Consider the following 15,931-nt stretch of genomic DNA (forward strand, 5'->3'; position numbering starts at 1 on the left):
GTGGGTTTTGCAAGTGAATGGGATGGGGTATTTATAGTTTTCGGAGAGCCGTTAAGATCGTTTGTCGATATCCGAGCTTTGATCTCAACCTTACACTTGTGCCCATAGTTTTACTAAACCATTAGAGCCCATAGAAATGCCCCAAAACCATTTGCAAGTGGGTTACAAGAGTATAACAGCTGTTAACAGCTGGAAAAACTGATTTTTGCATATCTGACATGCTCTCGCGGGCCGCTAAGGTTTTATGGGGGCTTACGCGGGCCGCCTGAGCCTTCTGATCTGCACATAAGTTTCAGAAATTGCAGTTTTGGTCCCTGCATGCTTTTAAGGCCATTTTTTGATGCGTTCAAGGCCCGTTAGGCCAACTTTAAGGCCCTAAAATGATGCCTAAACATTGTGGACATGAAACATGCTCAAAAATATGCCGGATGTCTGTTCGTTTGGTCGTACGATCGCGATGTTCGCTTAATTACGACGAAATGCGCATAAGCGCGAAAAACGATCCAAATTGCGCGGCGAATGGATTTTTCTTATGCCAAACACTAAAATAAAATATTTTAATGCTTACATAAATTTTTGGATGTCCGGATGCATTCAGAACGTAAGTTATGCACGAAAATGCAAACTTATGCACTTTTTGACGCTTTTAGTCCCTGAATGAGCATAAAGTTTATTTTAGCACACCGAACCCATCAAAGCCTATTTCTAAGATATGTAAAGGATATTTAGGGTGTGTTCAACTTATGATCATGTTCCGGAGGGTCTGTTACAGTACAAATTGACATACTTTCGCAGTTTGTCGAATTTAGTCCCTGTAAGCGAATAAACTTGATTTCGGCATACCAAACCATCCAAAACTTATTTCTAAGTTATGTGAAGGTTATTTGAGGTATGTTAAGCCTAAGTCACTATTCCGGGGTGTTTGTTGCATTAAACTGGTTATATTTACGCATCAGTGCGCGTATAACCTTCCAGAAAGCGATTTAAAGCCCGAAATCGAACAAGAGTTGATATGTGCAAATGATACGCATGTTTATACAAATCCCAAGTATGAAATACAATATTTCATTGGTTTGGTATTTGTTTGATGGCTGGAGTGACGCAGGTGTCACAGTCTCCCCTACTTCAGGAAATTTCGTCCCAAAATTTATTTAGAGGAAACTTGTGAGAGTTTGAAACATGAAGTTGAAAAGATCGAACAACACTGGTTAGAGTCCTGAACTTCTAGTAACTTTAAATAACATCACGCTTGCAATGTGAGAGAGATACTTATATACAAGTATATAAAGCGTCATTGGTGCGTCCATCGTACCTCTATTACATTGTTCACATTTTGTTATGGTTGCCACTATCGGTTTTTACACATAATAATTTTTACTGGGTTTCTGTGCACTGAATTCCATAATTATGTACGCGTCCATAATTACGTAATTCCTTGCATAGTTCGCACAGTGCATTTTATAACGTGTAGGAGAAACCAAATGAACAAACCTGTGATGAGTGTGACTAGACCATACTGGGGTCCTTTTTAATTGAGTTAATAAATGATCTCTAGACCGCCAAGGAGTCTTTTCAGCTTATATCATCACATGTCATTCTTAACCAGATTCTGAGTCAATCTTTTGACTAGACCACTCAAAGGGTCTCTTTTTGAATCATTGATTGGTACCATATAATCCAAGGGTCTTGACTATCACGTAGAAGCCCAATAAGGATTTAAGGTAGTACCTTTTTGAATATCCTACTACGAATCCCTTATATGAAGATATGAAGGGTTCTACAAGGATTTGGATAACGAATATCCAGAGTATTCAAAAACACAAAAATGCATAAAAGAAAACACAAAATGCATAAACACATAATCACAAAATTGTTTAACTTGATTTTAAATTTGTTATCATTTGCTAATTGCGCACAAGTATTTAAAGCACACTAGGAATCCATTCCGTGGATTTCATTTGGTACTTTAAACATTATCAAGAATCTAACTATGAAGATAGAAAATCCTAAAGAGGAAATTCGATTTCGATTGTAAGGAATCGAAATGTTCGAATTAAGGTACACAAGGAATCCAATTAAGGATTCTGATTTGAATGACAAATATCCACAAGGATCTAATTGTGAAGATAAAAAGATCCCATATGGATTTTGGGAATTGAAGATGTTTTGAAACCTTGCACTGGATATGCTTAAGTCAAAACATGAAGTAAAAATTCTTATGAAGTTGAGAAGCTAGATATGCCAAGGCGACATATGAAGCGGAATTTGAAGGTTAAGTCAATGTATGAGGAAAATACTTTGAAAACTATGCATGGGGTTGTAATATGTGTTCAATGTTTTTGGAAACCTTATATATATAATACTTTTGAAATCATAAAGTAGGTGTATTAGGTAGTTATATTTATAAAAAATGTTTTAAAATCATGCGAGATGAATTTTGAAATTATGTATAAGGTTTTTGAAAACATGAATGAAGCTTTTGAAATCATGCACTTGATATAAGTAATCATATTGTATTAATATTGTTTTCAAACTATATAAAACATTTTGAAATCATGAAGGTTGTTTTTGAAAACATAGGCAATGTTTTTGAAATCATGGGGGTTGTTTTTGAAAACATAAACAATGTTTTTGAAACCATGGAGGTTGTTTTGAAAACTTATGTTATGCATGTTAAAAAAAATCAGAACGTAATGGGTATGAGATTTGAAAATACCCTTAGTTATCTAACCAAGGATTTAAAGGTATAGATGTGCAAAAGCACAATTACTCAAAATTTCGCTTTATTTCTTGTACTTTGTCTCCTAGAATGAAACGAGTACTTCAAATTTTTGAGGAAATCATGAGTGATCACTTGAAAGGGAGAATCACAAGAGTAGTTTGTAAAGAGCATAGTTCCTTGATGTAGGTATCATAGGGAAATGCCATCCACACATGTAACTACATTTGTATATCAGAATTGCGAACAACGACTTATATTTATGAACAAAACAAATTGTTTCACAATACAAGAAAACAAAAGAAACATAGGCATAAGAAGACAACATCTTTTGCTCGGCCAAATGCTTATCCAAGGGTTGGATTTGCATTGACAATCTTCGAGCATTTGTTCCTGAAATGGCTCGTCTCACCATAGTTGTAGCAAGTACCAGACGGGAAACGAGCTTGAGTAGGGTTGACATGGAGTTGGGTAGCAGCAAGGTTTGCAACAACTTTGTTTTGGATAGCAAAGTGGCATATGTTAATCAAATGCCCCAACCGTACACAGTAGGTACATTTGGAGCAGGGTATGAGGTTTAAATGATGACGGTTGCATCGCTTGCACCATGGGGCAGCTCCCAAGTACGGCTTCCTAGCTGGTGGCGTCACTACCTGGCTAGGTCCCGCTTGATTAGGTGTAACTGCTGCGGGTTTCTTTGAAGCCTTACGCTTCCTTGATTTTGGTGCAGGCCTGACTTCTGCTTCCTTCGGTGACTCTTGAGTGGCTTCATTTTTTAGACGAGACATGGCAATGCCTAGATCCACATACTTCAGTATCACTTCGCCTATTTGCTGGGCAAATTTGGCTGTTTGCTCGGACACTTGACCGTTGTTGAGATGAAGAGACATTCTAGAAGGAAATGAAAGATATAGGAAGAAACAAATGAAATGTTATCTGATAAACAAAATAGAAAGGCAATGCATACGAATTGCCATCATTTGTTTGTTACCTAAGGCAAACAAATGAGATGGTGACAAATCAAAGCAAACGGGTCATAATAATGTATCGCTGAAGACATGCTTGCCTATAAGTGAACACTCACCCCAAGAGTTCCCAGGTAAGAGTGACTGGTCCGATAATGCGGATTTATACGAACACTCTAGCCTTAGACAGAAAACTCAGAGTACAGGCATTCACCCTTCCAGTTTGCACGTGCTCACATTATGAGACCCAAACTTTGATGAGATTTTGAAAACTTAGAGGGTTCAAAACCTTATAATGAAAGGTTCAAAACCTAGTAATCAATCATCCTAGAACAGATGATTAGTTTTCAAAGCGGCTTTGAAATTTATGTTCTTGTTGTGGTTGTCGCCTAAGGATAGGTGACGGTATTGTTTTATGACTAAACGCAAGTAAACTTGCGTTAGGGTCCTAGGAAGGTTATAGACTAGGTCAAAGCATAACTAATAACCTAATTCCCTATAACCATGGGCTCTGATACCAACTTTTCTGTCACATCCCGACCACGTAAAACAACAAAACGTGGCGGAATCGTCGGGGAGTGTTGTAACAGAATCATTGTTTCATAACACATGGAAAATAGAAATTTCGTTTTATTGATTGACTGAGTTACAATGTCTTAACAAACAAAGAAGTAAAACAAAATTTAACTAGTCTTGCATCTTTTATTGTCACTAAGGCCCCGACCAATCCTATGTGAGCATGCATCAACATCATCATCAAATATCATCAACTATTGTACCTGAAACACATGTGAAAATACATCAGCATAAAAATGCCGGCGAGTACATAGGTTTTGTAAAAATAGGATTCATGACTAGGTTTAAGAAAATGTTTTAATAAAAACTTGTCATGAATCCAGTTTAAGTGTTTGCTTTTATAAAACGTTTGAAAAACGATAATAGGGTAGATGATATGTAAAAGAGTAATGTAATGTTAAATGAATAACCAAGTAAAAATAAGTTGTATAAAACAATTTTGTTTTGTAAAAACAAAGTCTTGTGAAAAATATGTTATTTGTGTAAATTGTAATAGTCCAAATTGAATGATTCAAATAACGCTGCGATATGTAATACCATACAAACACTTATATATAGGAAGTACCAGCGGCGTATCCACCATGCTTGTATCATATTACACCCGCCTCGTTACTTAATCACTTTACCCAAACAAACCACCAAAGTAAAATGTCTATGTTTAGACCAATTGCCAAATGTATTGAATAATATGTCAAATGTTTATGTCAAAATGTAAATCATGTAATGTATAACCAAAGTCATATGTATGGCTAGCGAAATGTATCAACTAAACCATAGGTGAAAATGCACAAAACAAAGTATTGAAGTAAAGCTTGGTTTAAATCAAAGTTATGTTTTGTGGAAAGGCATGCTATACTGATACAAACACTTATGCGGTATGTTAAACGCATACATTCAAGCCTTGAGACAGCAGGATAACCTTAGAGTAAAGGTTATCAAAGTGAAAATGTTTTCGGATTCTGTAGGTCCCCTTGATGTGTATGGATCTTCACAAAATTGTCAATCTAATCAAGAGTGCGGAATCCTCTTGATCAGAATATAGCAGAATGAGTAGAAACAGAAATCACTTTCAAACTGGGTTTCTATTGATTATCAATCACAAGAATTACAATCAATCAAACCCTAACCAACCAATTTTCGTCCAAGCTATGCTCTCACGAAAATTCTCTCTCTCAAAATCTGTTCTGGCTGATTAACCTAAACCCTAAAGCCTAACCTTGTTTATATAACACAAGGTTTACAAGTTGGACTAGGGTTTCCTACATGGGCAAGCCCAATTCGTCCCCTATGACCCAAACTGGGTTTAGTTTAGCCCAAACTCTATTAATTCACTAATACAAAGCTAAACCCGCTAACCGTTTATCGTTTAACTACTTACAAGATATCCAAAGACCAAATCTAAGCTGTTATCTCAGAATATGCACCAACAAACTCCCCCTTGACAATAGCTTCATAAAAACTTTGTCTTCAGTCTTCTTAAACTTTGTCTTCGGTCTTCTTGCAATCTTCATGTAGTCTTGCACTGTCTTTGGTCTTTGGATAGCTTCAGCTTCAATAGCTTCTGTCAGCAACAGACTCCCCCTAAGCTGATGCATCCAATCACCAAATCTTCAACACGTTAGCACTTGAGTAAACTCCAGTTTAGCATTTGCACAGCAATCTCCAAACTCTTCAACTTTGTCTGCAATATAGAAAGGAGGTTCTACCATGCATCCAATCAAACTCTCATCTTCACAATCCCAGTCTTCTCAATCGACACAAATAAACCAGTATTCGCTGCTATGCTTTTTCTCGTCTGAACACCTGCAGTAGGATCTCCAAGTATCATGTCAACTGGATGATCTCTATTTGCTCGTGTAGTAGCAACCGCATCGACTTCTAGATTGTCACCCATGTTTGATCCAACCTCCCCCTGAATGTTCTGATTTGCAAACGGATTAATGAAGTCGTCCCCCTGATTTGGTTCAGGTTCACTATCGCTTGAATCAGTATCAGCAGCATCTTGGGAAGTTTCCGGCGCATCTGTGATATCAACATTTGATCTAGGCAGGAACTCGCCTTCATCATCTCCATTTATCACTGTTTGAATCAGCTGAGACTCATCTGCATTGGAAAACTCAGGAATATTAAATGATTTAAAAACACTTTCATAATCATATAATATAGTAGATCCACTCGTTGATTGTTAAGATTTGTAAGAAGTAATTTCCACATTAAACACAACCTCAATTTTACCAGTTTTTAGATTAAAAACCCTTTTATTCGGTGCGCCGGGTACGTAACCTAGAAAGTAACCTTCGTCAGCCACCTCACCGAATTTTTATTTATCTTTATTACGCACAATGGTGCAGGGTAATCCAAATGGTTCAAAGCCTTCTAAGTTTGGCTTTTTGTTAAACATCAATTCATGACAAGTTTTGTTAAAACGTTTAACATTCAAAAATTTGTTTAGGACATAGCAAGCTGTATTCACAGCTTCTCCCCAGAAAAGAACTGGTAGCTTAGAATCTGAACGCATCGTCCTAGCGGCTTCAATTAACGTCCTGTTTTTCCTCTCAGCGACTCCATTCTGTTGAGGCGTATAAGGAGCAGAATATTGATGTTTGTAGGACCGGTTTTGCGACCGTTCGATTGCGTAACGAACGTTTCACGTGCGGAATCCGTGAACGAACGTGACGGAACACACGATAACGTACTACTAATGTGATTCCATTGATAGAATTGACGTGTACGGTACAAGAATCACAAATACAATACTTTCTCTCTCTACTTTCTCTCTCTAGAAATCTTCTCCTCCAAGTCTTCTCCAAATCTTCTATCAAAATCTCTTTTACTAAAAGAATGACATAACATCTTATTTATATGGTCAAGGCACTTTAATGATAGTTATCATTAATTACAAGTTTGCCACCTTGCCATTCCTAACTAAATATGACATTATGTACTTGATTCCTTCCGGCTTTTCACTACGACTCGGATTGACGAAGGCGATAGACAATAAATGCATCAACAATCTCCCCCTTGGATATTGCCGTAGTCAATCTCGTAGTGAAACTCGTAGCGACTTGACTTTCTCTCTCTCTTGAGTTCCTCTTGCTTGAACAGAATCCCGGTGGATCTGTCTTCAGCTTCCGTTGCTCTCTTTCTTCAGAATCTTCAGGCTCCCCCTTGCGTCAAGCTTCCGTGCTTTTGGGATCGACACCTGGCTTTGCGTATCAACAGATTGAATGTTGACGGAATCTTCAGTGAGAGTCTTCAACATGACATTCTCGGATATAGCTTGGTCTTCTTCAGAAATTCTGCCTGGATTTTTCTTTCTTTGGCTATAACTTTCATCAGACTTCCCCTATCACCCTGCTAGGATAGACATCTGGGATTTGTTACCACCATAGAAATTATCTCCTGACTTCTCTCTGTTCAGCTCATCATCTGCATCATCTGCATATATCTCAAACACTCTATCACAAACAAATAAAGTTGTGATTCAACTTAATGAATCAACAAATCATTTGAGAATTTTTACAAATTAAACACTAATCACAAATTTGAAACATTTCAATTTCTAATTCAAATTAAAAAAAAATTAATGAATCGTTTTTAACATTTCAAATGTCTTAACCAACCTGTATGTTCATCAAGTTTAGCCTTTGAGATTTTGAAAATCAGCTCTTCACCATCAGTTGTCGAAAATCTTTTTGGATTTTTGAAAATATGAAACATAAATGCAAAGACAGAAATTTAAATGCAAAACAAACATATTTTTGTGAGTTTGTGCAAGAGGATCATATCAGTTTTTGAGACATAACACAAGCACCGTTAAGCTTTTAATCGTTTTAAGTTCTAAACGATTCACGTAGATTGACGATATAATTGTCCTCTTAAATTTTCATACAATTTTCAATCTATTCAGGATACTATTTAGGTATTTTATGAACTTAGTTCAATTCATGTGTCCCACCTCTTGAATATACTCCCGTATCCAGAATCCCAATATTCAGTCTTACAGGTATGAACACTACAATGATGTCTGTACATAAATTAGGGGAAAGATGCGAGAACTGAGGGATCTCAGGTCAGAACTTCCGTTCAGCAGAGAGATATCAGCTTCGACTTAGCAGTGTGTCCCCTTTAGAGGATCTTTTCAGCTACAACAGATGATTATCAATTTTATTGTCTAATCAACTGAGGGCTTTATGCTATATTTCAAGCATTTTGTGGAAAGTATTAGCCAAGGACTAGGTCAGAACTACCGTTCAGCAGAAGTCCCGGAATAATACCCCAGACATCATAGAGTATAAACACCTAGTATATCAGAATACGAGACCTTTCAAACGAGATTTCAGGGGTTACCTATATATCCAAGTAGTGTTCCCCACGAATTTCATAAGTTTGAAATTTTAGGTTTATATCCCGAATAAATCTACTAAATGTACAAAAACCTATCGTCACATCATCAGTGAGATCGTTTATTACATTTGGCATTACATTTCTTTAGCGTGCTGTGATAGTCCACTGATTTACAATCATTTCCTCTTTTTCACAACAAAACTCATTTTCAAATTTTTAATGTTTTTGACATTTTCAAATTTTCTAATTTTTAAAAATTTTTCTCCCCCTAAAATCAAAATATGTTTCAATTTTGATTTTCTGGGAAAATTTGAAACAAACTGTACAAACTTGACAACCTGATGAGAATCACTTCAATTCTCCATCCACTTGGCATAAACAATCAGAACTCCCCCTCACAACAAACTATTTTCCCATTATGATTTCAAAACACTTAAGTTTGTTTTAATCAAAATGGTTTTTCCGGAAAATATAAGTTTGTTTGATTTTACCAATTGTAGATTATCATTTGTAGAAATATCCAACAAATGTTCGGGGTTGTGGTTCATCATCTTGTCTTTCGACCAATGTAGGAAAATACAAGTACAACTTAATGTCCTTGATTTACCATTTGCATTTCAGAAACCTCTGTACCAATTGTAAGAAATACACAAACAAACCTCTTTACCGTTTGAATTAATGACATTACCGAATAGACTTCAAGAAAGATGCCGATTCATGATCCACGATACCATCTTGGGATCTCCGGCAATTCCTGCAAAATCTTCAAACACAGATTTAAAAAGATGCCGATTCATGCTCCACTCTTACAAACCTGGGAGCTCCGGCAAGTCAGGTTTTTCATTTAAAAAGATCCACCCAAGCCCGACCAGCCTTGGGTGTTTTCGACAATTTTTCCTTAACCAATGGCTCTACTGGCTTTGACGAACCAGAATCATTGCCTGAATGTGGCTTGTCTGACTTTGACCTGTCAGATTCATTGCCGACATGTGGCTCCTTTGTTTCCGAAGAAACAGATTCATCGCCAGAAGGTGGCTTATCTGACTTCAGCATGTCAGATTCATCGCCGGGAAGTGAAAACCTCACTTTCTTCTTCTTCTTCTTATCCTCTTTAGTCCTCAGATTTGTATCTGAAGAATTCATCTTGCTTGACTTTGCAGCCGAGGAAGTTGATTCATCAGAACTCTTAATCGATCTGTCCGGTGAACCCGAGGACAAAATCTTTTCGAGATATTCTCTCGCTTTCTTTCTCTTTTTCCTCAGTCGGTCTTTCTGCCCCTGAGAAAGCTTCACTTTCTTTTCTTGAACTTTAGGTTGTTGGACCTTCTGTTCTTTGACATTCTGTTCTGAAACTTTCAGTTTCTTGGGCTTGACAACGACTGGTCTCTTCTTTGCCATTTTCTGAGAATTGGCCCTCAATCTTTCATGCGATCTCCTTGGGCAATCTCTGGCAATGTGACCTTTGATATTGCAATTATAGCACCTCCTGGTCTCATAACTCCAGTACTGGTAGTTAACAGCAATATGTCCATGATAGCCGCAGCTGTAGCACATTCTGTTATCATACTAGTTACCACCGTTGTTCCAAACATTCAAGTCGTAACACTGTTTGGCCTGGTGGTACTCTTTCCTCACATTTGCTGGATTTGACGCTTTAGCACTGTGGTCTGACCTGCACCACTTATTACCAACATTTTTTGAATTTTCATTTTTTACTTTTTGTAATTTTTCATTTTGATTGGATGATTGATCTGATGAGCTTTTATTATCTTTTTGAACAATTTTCTCATTTTTAATTTTTTGTTTCTGTTCCGCTTTCTTCTTCAAAGGTTTTTGCTTCGAGCATTCACCCTTTTCAGTTGATTGTAGAACAGTTTTCTGAAACTTTTCCTTTTTATCATCAGATTTTTCACCACAATCTTTAACTTTGACTTTGTCAAAGTTTGTGACATTGTCACTTATTGGAACAGAATTGATTGGTTTTGGACAGGGAAAATTCAAACTGTCTGATTTAGTCAAAAACCTATCAATTTCTTCTCAAGTTCATCAATTTTGTTCCTCGAATTCTCAGCTTCACTTTCAGGCTGAGATATTCTCCCAAAATGAGACTTGATTGTTTTTTCATTATCATTCTTCAAATTTTCAAGAACAGATTTTTCATTCATCAAAACTTTTATCTGTTCCTGAAATTTTGATTCATTCGCTTTCAGATTCTTGTTTTCAAGCTTAATCCAAAAATCTTCATTTTCTGAGGATTTCTTTTTGCTTTCAAAGTCTTTTTCTTTCTCTTTCAAAACCTTGTTTTCTGATGTCAAACTATTCAAATTACCCAACAGTTTATCATTTTCAACTTTCAGTTTCTCAAAAATTTCCTGAATCATAAGAATCTGTTTATCATCAGCTTGCTTCTCATCTTTCAACTTCTTGACTTCCAATGTCAAACTTTCCACGTCTCTCACGAGTTTGTCTTTGTCAGTCTTAAAGTTGTCACACTTAGAGCACACTGATTCACAACTTGATGATCCAAACTCTGCAGATTCCTCAGCATTTGAAGCTTCTTCTTCATTAGCCCTGAATGTACCTGCACAAAATATTTTAACGAAATCAAGAGGATTTCCATTATTATCAATATAACAACCTCGTTTGAAATCGTATTTCAGCACATGTTTTGCCCTGATACATTTACCAATCCTTTTGATCATCTCCTCAAACACATCTAAACTCAAATCTAGCACATTACTCTCCAAAACCTTGATTATATCTTTCTTTCTCTTTCTGATTTCAAGTTCATGAGCTTTAAGTTTGCTGATGAATTGATTTAAAGGTAGTTTTGAAAAATTTGAGTCCTCTCTTAAATTTTTCAAACATTCACCCCATTCAATCGGTAATGCATCTGCAAATTTCTCCAATTTCTCAACATTTGACGGATATATCTCATGATCTTTCAGATAATTCAGTAAAACACTATATCGGTCTTTAAGATCATCCAACGTTTCGTCTTTCAGACACACAAAATATTTGAACCTTTTTACCCATCCATCCTTTTTCACATTTTTATAACTCTCATCTATAAATCCTCGATTCCAATCATTAAATCTCTCAAAATAATAATTTTCTTCTTCATCAAACATTTTGATCTCACTTTCTTTGTTAAGTGACTTGATTCAAAAATTTGTTTTTCCTTCAAAATTCACAAATTTTAACTCCTTGATATTTGCACCTTGTAAAAACACTCCGAATCTCCCTTTGAGCGAACCAGAATCTTATCACATGAGCGGTCCTGAATGGTGACCTAATGAGCGAACCACAGTAGTACCAAAAAAGCGATCCTAATCAATTCATTACGAGCGATCCATAATAAAGACCAAATGAGCGATCCTGAGCTGAAATTTGACGCGAATTCGGACCGAAAAACCGCGATTACTCCTAAACGACTTGGAGTTTCGAGCTGAAACTTGGTAGGGTTGTAGATCGGGTCTATACGCACAACATATCCAAAAATCAGACGAAACGGACCGTATTTACCTGTTCAATTTGATGAAAAACGATGAAAACGTGAAAAGTAGGTAGAAGATGAAGAAATAGGTGAAATCGGATCTGAATCGGCTCAAATCTGGTACGAAAACGATGTGTTTGATCGTGCAATCGAGCTCCTAGCTCTGATACCAATTGTAGGACCGGTTTTGCGACCGTTCGATTGCGTAACGAACGTTTCACGTGCGGAATCCGTGAACGAACGTGACCGAACACACGATAACGTACTACTAATGTGATTCCATTGATAGAATTGACGTGTACGGTACAAGAATCACAAATACAATACTTTCTCTCTCTACTTTCTCTCTCTAGAAATCTTCTCCTCCAAGTCTTCTCCAAATCTTCTATCAAAATCTCTTTTACTAAAAGAATGACATAACATCTTATTTATATGGTCAAGGCACTTTAATGATAGTTATCATTAATTACAAGTTTGCCACCTTGCCATTCCTAACTAAATATGACATTATGCACTTGATTCCTTCCGGCTTTTCACTACGACTCGGATTGACGAAGGCGATAGACAATAAATGCATCAACAATGTTCAATTCCCTTGCGAAGACAATAGAGATCCAGAATACGATTCTTGAACTCCGTGCCATTATCACTCCTTATCCTCTTGATCTTTGCATCATGGACGTTTTCCAATTTTGTTAAAAGATCTATCAACATCTCTGTTGTCTCATCTTTTGTACCTAAAAAGAAACCCATGAATAACGTGAGTAATCATCAGTGACAACTAAACAATAGTACTTTCCACCTATGCTCCTCACATTCACTGGACCGAATAAATCCATGTGAAGTAATTCGTAAGGGGCATCTATGGAATTTACTGTTTTAGACTTGTGAGGTTTCTTATGTTGTTTTTAGTTTTGACATGGAAGACATTTGTCTTCCACTTGAAACCTCTACATTGGAATCCCTTTCGCTAGCTCATTTTTCACAAGGTAATTCATTTTTCGATAGTGAATATGGGCCATGCGTCTGTGCCACAACATCGATTCAGCTTCAGATGCTTTTGATAGTAAACACGCCACCACAGCAGTTGGATCCTTAGCACCCATGTCCATGACATAAGTGTCATTTCTCCTTGGCGCTCGCATCACTATCCAATCATCCGGTATCTCCAAACCTGGTTTCAACACTAATGCTTCATTCTTGGTAAAATGGACCGAGTGACCCTTGTCGCAGACTTGTGACACGCTCATCAGATTGTGTTTAAGCTGCTCAACATAATTCACTTTGTCCAGTGTGATCTTCCCATTGGTCACTTTCCCTCGTCCTGTAATTCTACCACCTTTAGCACCCGCAAAATTCACATGTCCTTCATCATAATCTTCAAATTCAGTCAACAACCTCGCATCCCCCGTCATGTGCCTGGAGCAGCCACTATCAACATACCACAAGTTGATAATCCTCCTTAGCAGCTCCTGCACACACCAACCAAGAAATTAGTTAGATTGGGGGACCCAAGCCTTAATGGTCTTGGGTCGTCCAAATTCACCAACTACTGGAACATCCATCCAATATCCATTACTCCTAACTGGAGTCTTGGATCTCAGACCTGTTGATGGAATTTGATTTTGATTTCCACTAGGTCTTTGGTCCTGAGGGTTCCTATATGTGTTTGGACTATTTGACCTTTGAAAATTTTGATTCTGATATCTTGAATTTTGATTCCAAGAAGCATTATTGTTGTAATTTCTAAAGCCATTGTTATAAAAAGTTCGACCACCATTATTTTGGTATCGATTTTGATATTGACCTTGACTTCTGAAATTATTAGAATTATGATTGTTCATTCTTGGTGAACAGCTTCTAGGTCTCTCAAATCTGCCTGGTGGAGATCTAGGCTGAAATCTTGATTGATTTCTTTGAAAACGAGGAACTTGAGGAGTTCCTTTTTCAGCCTTATCTACACCAACAACAACATTCTCTGGTTGCTTGGGAGCAGATTTCTTTGGAGAATTTGCAGCTTTCTCCTCATTGTCACCACTTTTCTCTGGTACCTTCTCTCTCTTCCTCTCATTCACTTGTGCTTCATTCTTTTTGTTAGGACAATAGCTAGCTACATGTCCTTTGGTGTGACACTTGAAGCACGATCTCTTTTTCGAAGACTTCTTATCTGAATCCTTTGAACTAGATTCAGGCTTTGACGATGATGCTTTAGAAGAATCTGGTTCAGTTTGCTTAGTTTCAGAATTTTCTTTGTTCTTGTTTTTAGCAAACTCTACATTAGATTCGTTTTCAATAACAGCTGTTTCGTTTTTCATGTCACTTCCTTGAACAAAATTAATCTGTTTAACAACAGTTGGATTCTTATTTTTAGGATGTGAAGTTTTCCTTTTCAAAACTGGTTTGCAGTTATCATTCTTCTTAGCATCATCACACGCAGACTCATCACCTCGACTTGCTGTGGAACTACTTGGTGCTGTTGACATAAACTTTGTTAGCTCATCTTCATCAGGTAGGAATGAATAATCATGACTAAGAGGAGGTGGGACTTCATTAAAGCCCTGGAATCCCAAACTACTCTTGTCATTACTTTTCTTTAACCCACCCATCATGTGTTTCATAACAAAAGTAGAGTCCCTGAATTGACCTAGTTTTGTTACGCCCTAACACGTTTTACCTTAAAAATGACGCAGCGGAAAAGAGCTTTAAAATTTCTTTCCTTATTAACGACATTACTTTCGAGAAGGTTCCAAAAGCTAAAATGTTAAACGTTCTATAAAAGAATTCACAACGTTCATACTAAAATTTACATTTCTAGACGTTATATATTTCAACTATATGATCGATCTATCCGTGCAATCCTTGCTCTTGACTCGATCTACGTCCGCTTCACTTCCTAAGTAGCAGAAGAAGTCCGTGTATCACCTGTGGGCATCACATACAACTTAGCCATTAGTCAACGACAACATCATATATCATTAATCTCATATAATTAAGGATTGAATAACGTTTGACAATTTAACATTAGTTCATCCAACTATCCTTACTCATCCTCTTATTCCGGGTTGGGCTTAAATTTCATAAGAATCCGATGCACTCGTTCCTGCATTACATACCAACCTCAAACGCATAATTAGTAACGTTAAAACTCTACGTATTTAAATCATGCACACGTACCATCTTACATGCATACATACTCCTCTACATACATACATACATACATACCTTTCTTACAACTTTACATACGTGCATACACTCATACATGTCTTTACACATACATACATACACAACCACATACGTACATATCTTTCCTACATCCTTATATAATCATACAATATTTACATGGGACTTAGACTTAGATTTATAGCCCATAGACATCTAAGGAACCATCAAAATCATGTTTGGAAAGTCCACCGTAGACCACGGATAACAAACCGAAGCCTACGATACATAAATCAACATAAATAACAAATTTTTAGGTTTTTGAACTTGGGGAGGGCGTCGGCGACGGCCCTAGGGTCGTCGGCGACGGCCCTTGCAATTACCCGTAGCCAAAAATCCCCGTAGACAGTCAAATAATCCGTCAGCCAAAAATTCACTTTCTAGAGCCCGTCGGCGACGCCCCCATACCCGTCGGCGACGCCCTCTAGAAATTGCAGTTTTCTGCAGTTCCGTTTCGTCGTCCGTACGCACTAAAACGCGCATAACTTTTGAAACGTTTACCCGTTTAACCTCCCGTTTCTTCCTACATGCTTGTAAATTCACATTCTATCATATTAACTTAAAATCCTACCTCCGGATTAAGGAAATTCTTAACTTACGTGCATTCTA

At 37.2% G+C, this 15,931-nt stretch overlaps 1 long non-coding RNA gene across 1 annotated transcript; it reads right to left on the minus strand.

Annotated features, from left to right (window-relative positions):
- Positions 1–14,800: 14,800 nt before the first annotated feature.
- On the minus strand, positions 14,801–15,193 carry LOC110871022. The gene is made up of 2 exons (XR_002553431.2): positions 15,148–15,193; positions 14,801–15,025 (listed from the first exon to the last, which is right to left on the minus strand). It is a non-coding gene; the product is annotated as an uncharacterized LOC110871022 (long non-coding RNA).
- Positions 15,194–15,931: the final 738 nt, after the last annotated feature.

The sequence above is a fragment of the Helianthus annuus genome, chromosome 12 (genome assembly GCF_002127325.2).
Source record: "Helianthus annuus cultivar XRQ/B chromosome 12, HanXRQr2.0-SUNRISE, whole genome shotgun sequence".
Lineage (NCBI taxonomy): Eukaryota > Viridiplantae > Streptophyta > Magnoliopsida > Asterales > Asteraceae > Helianthus > Helianthus annuus.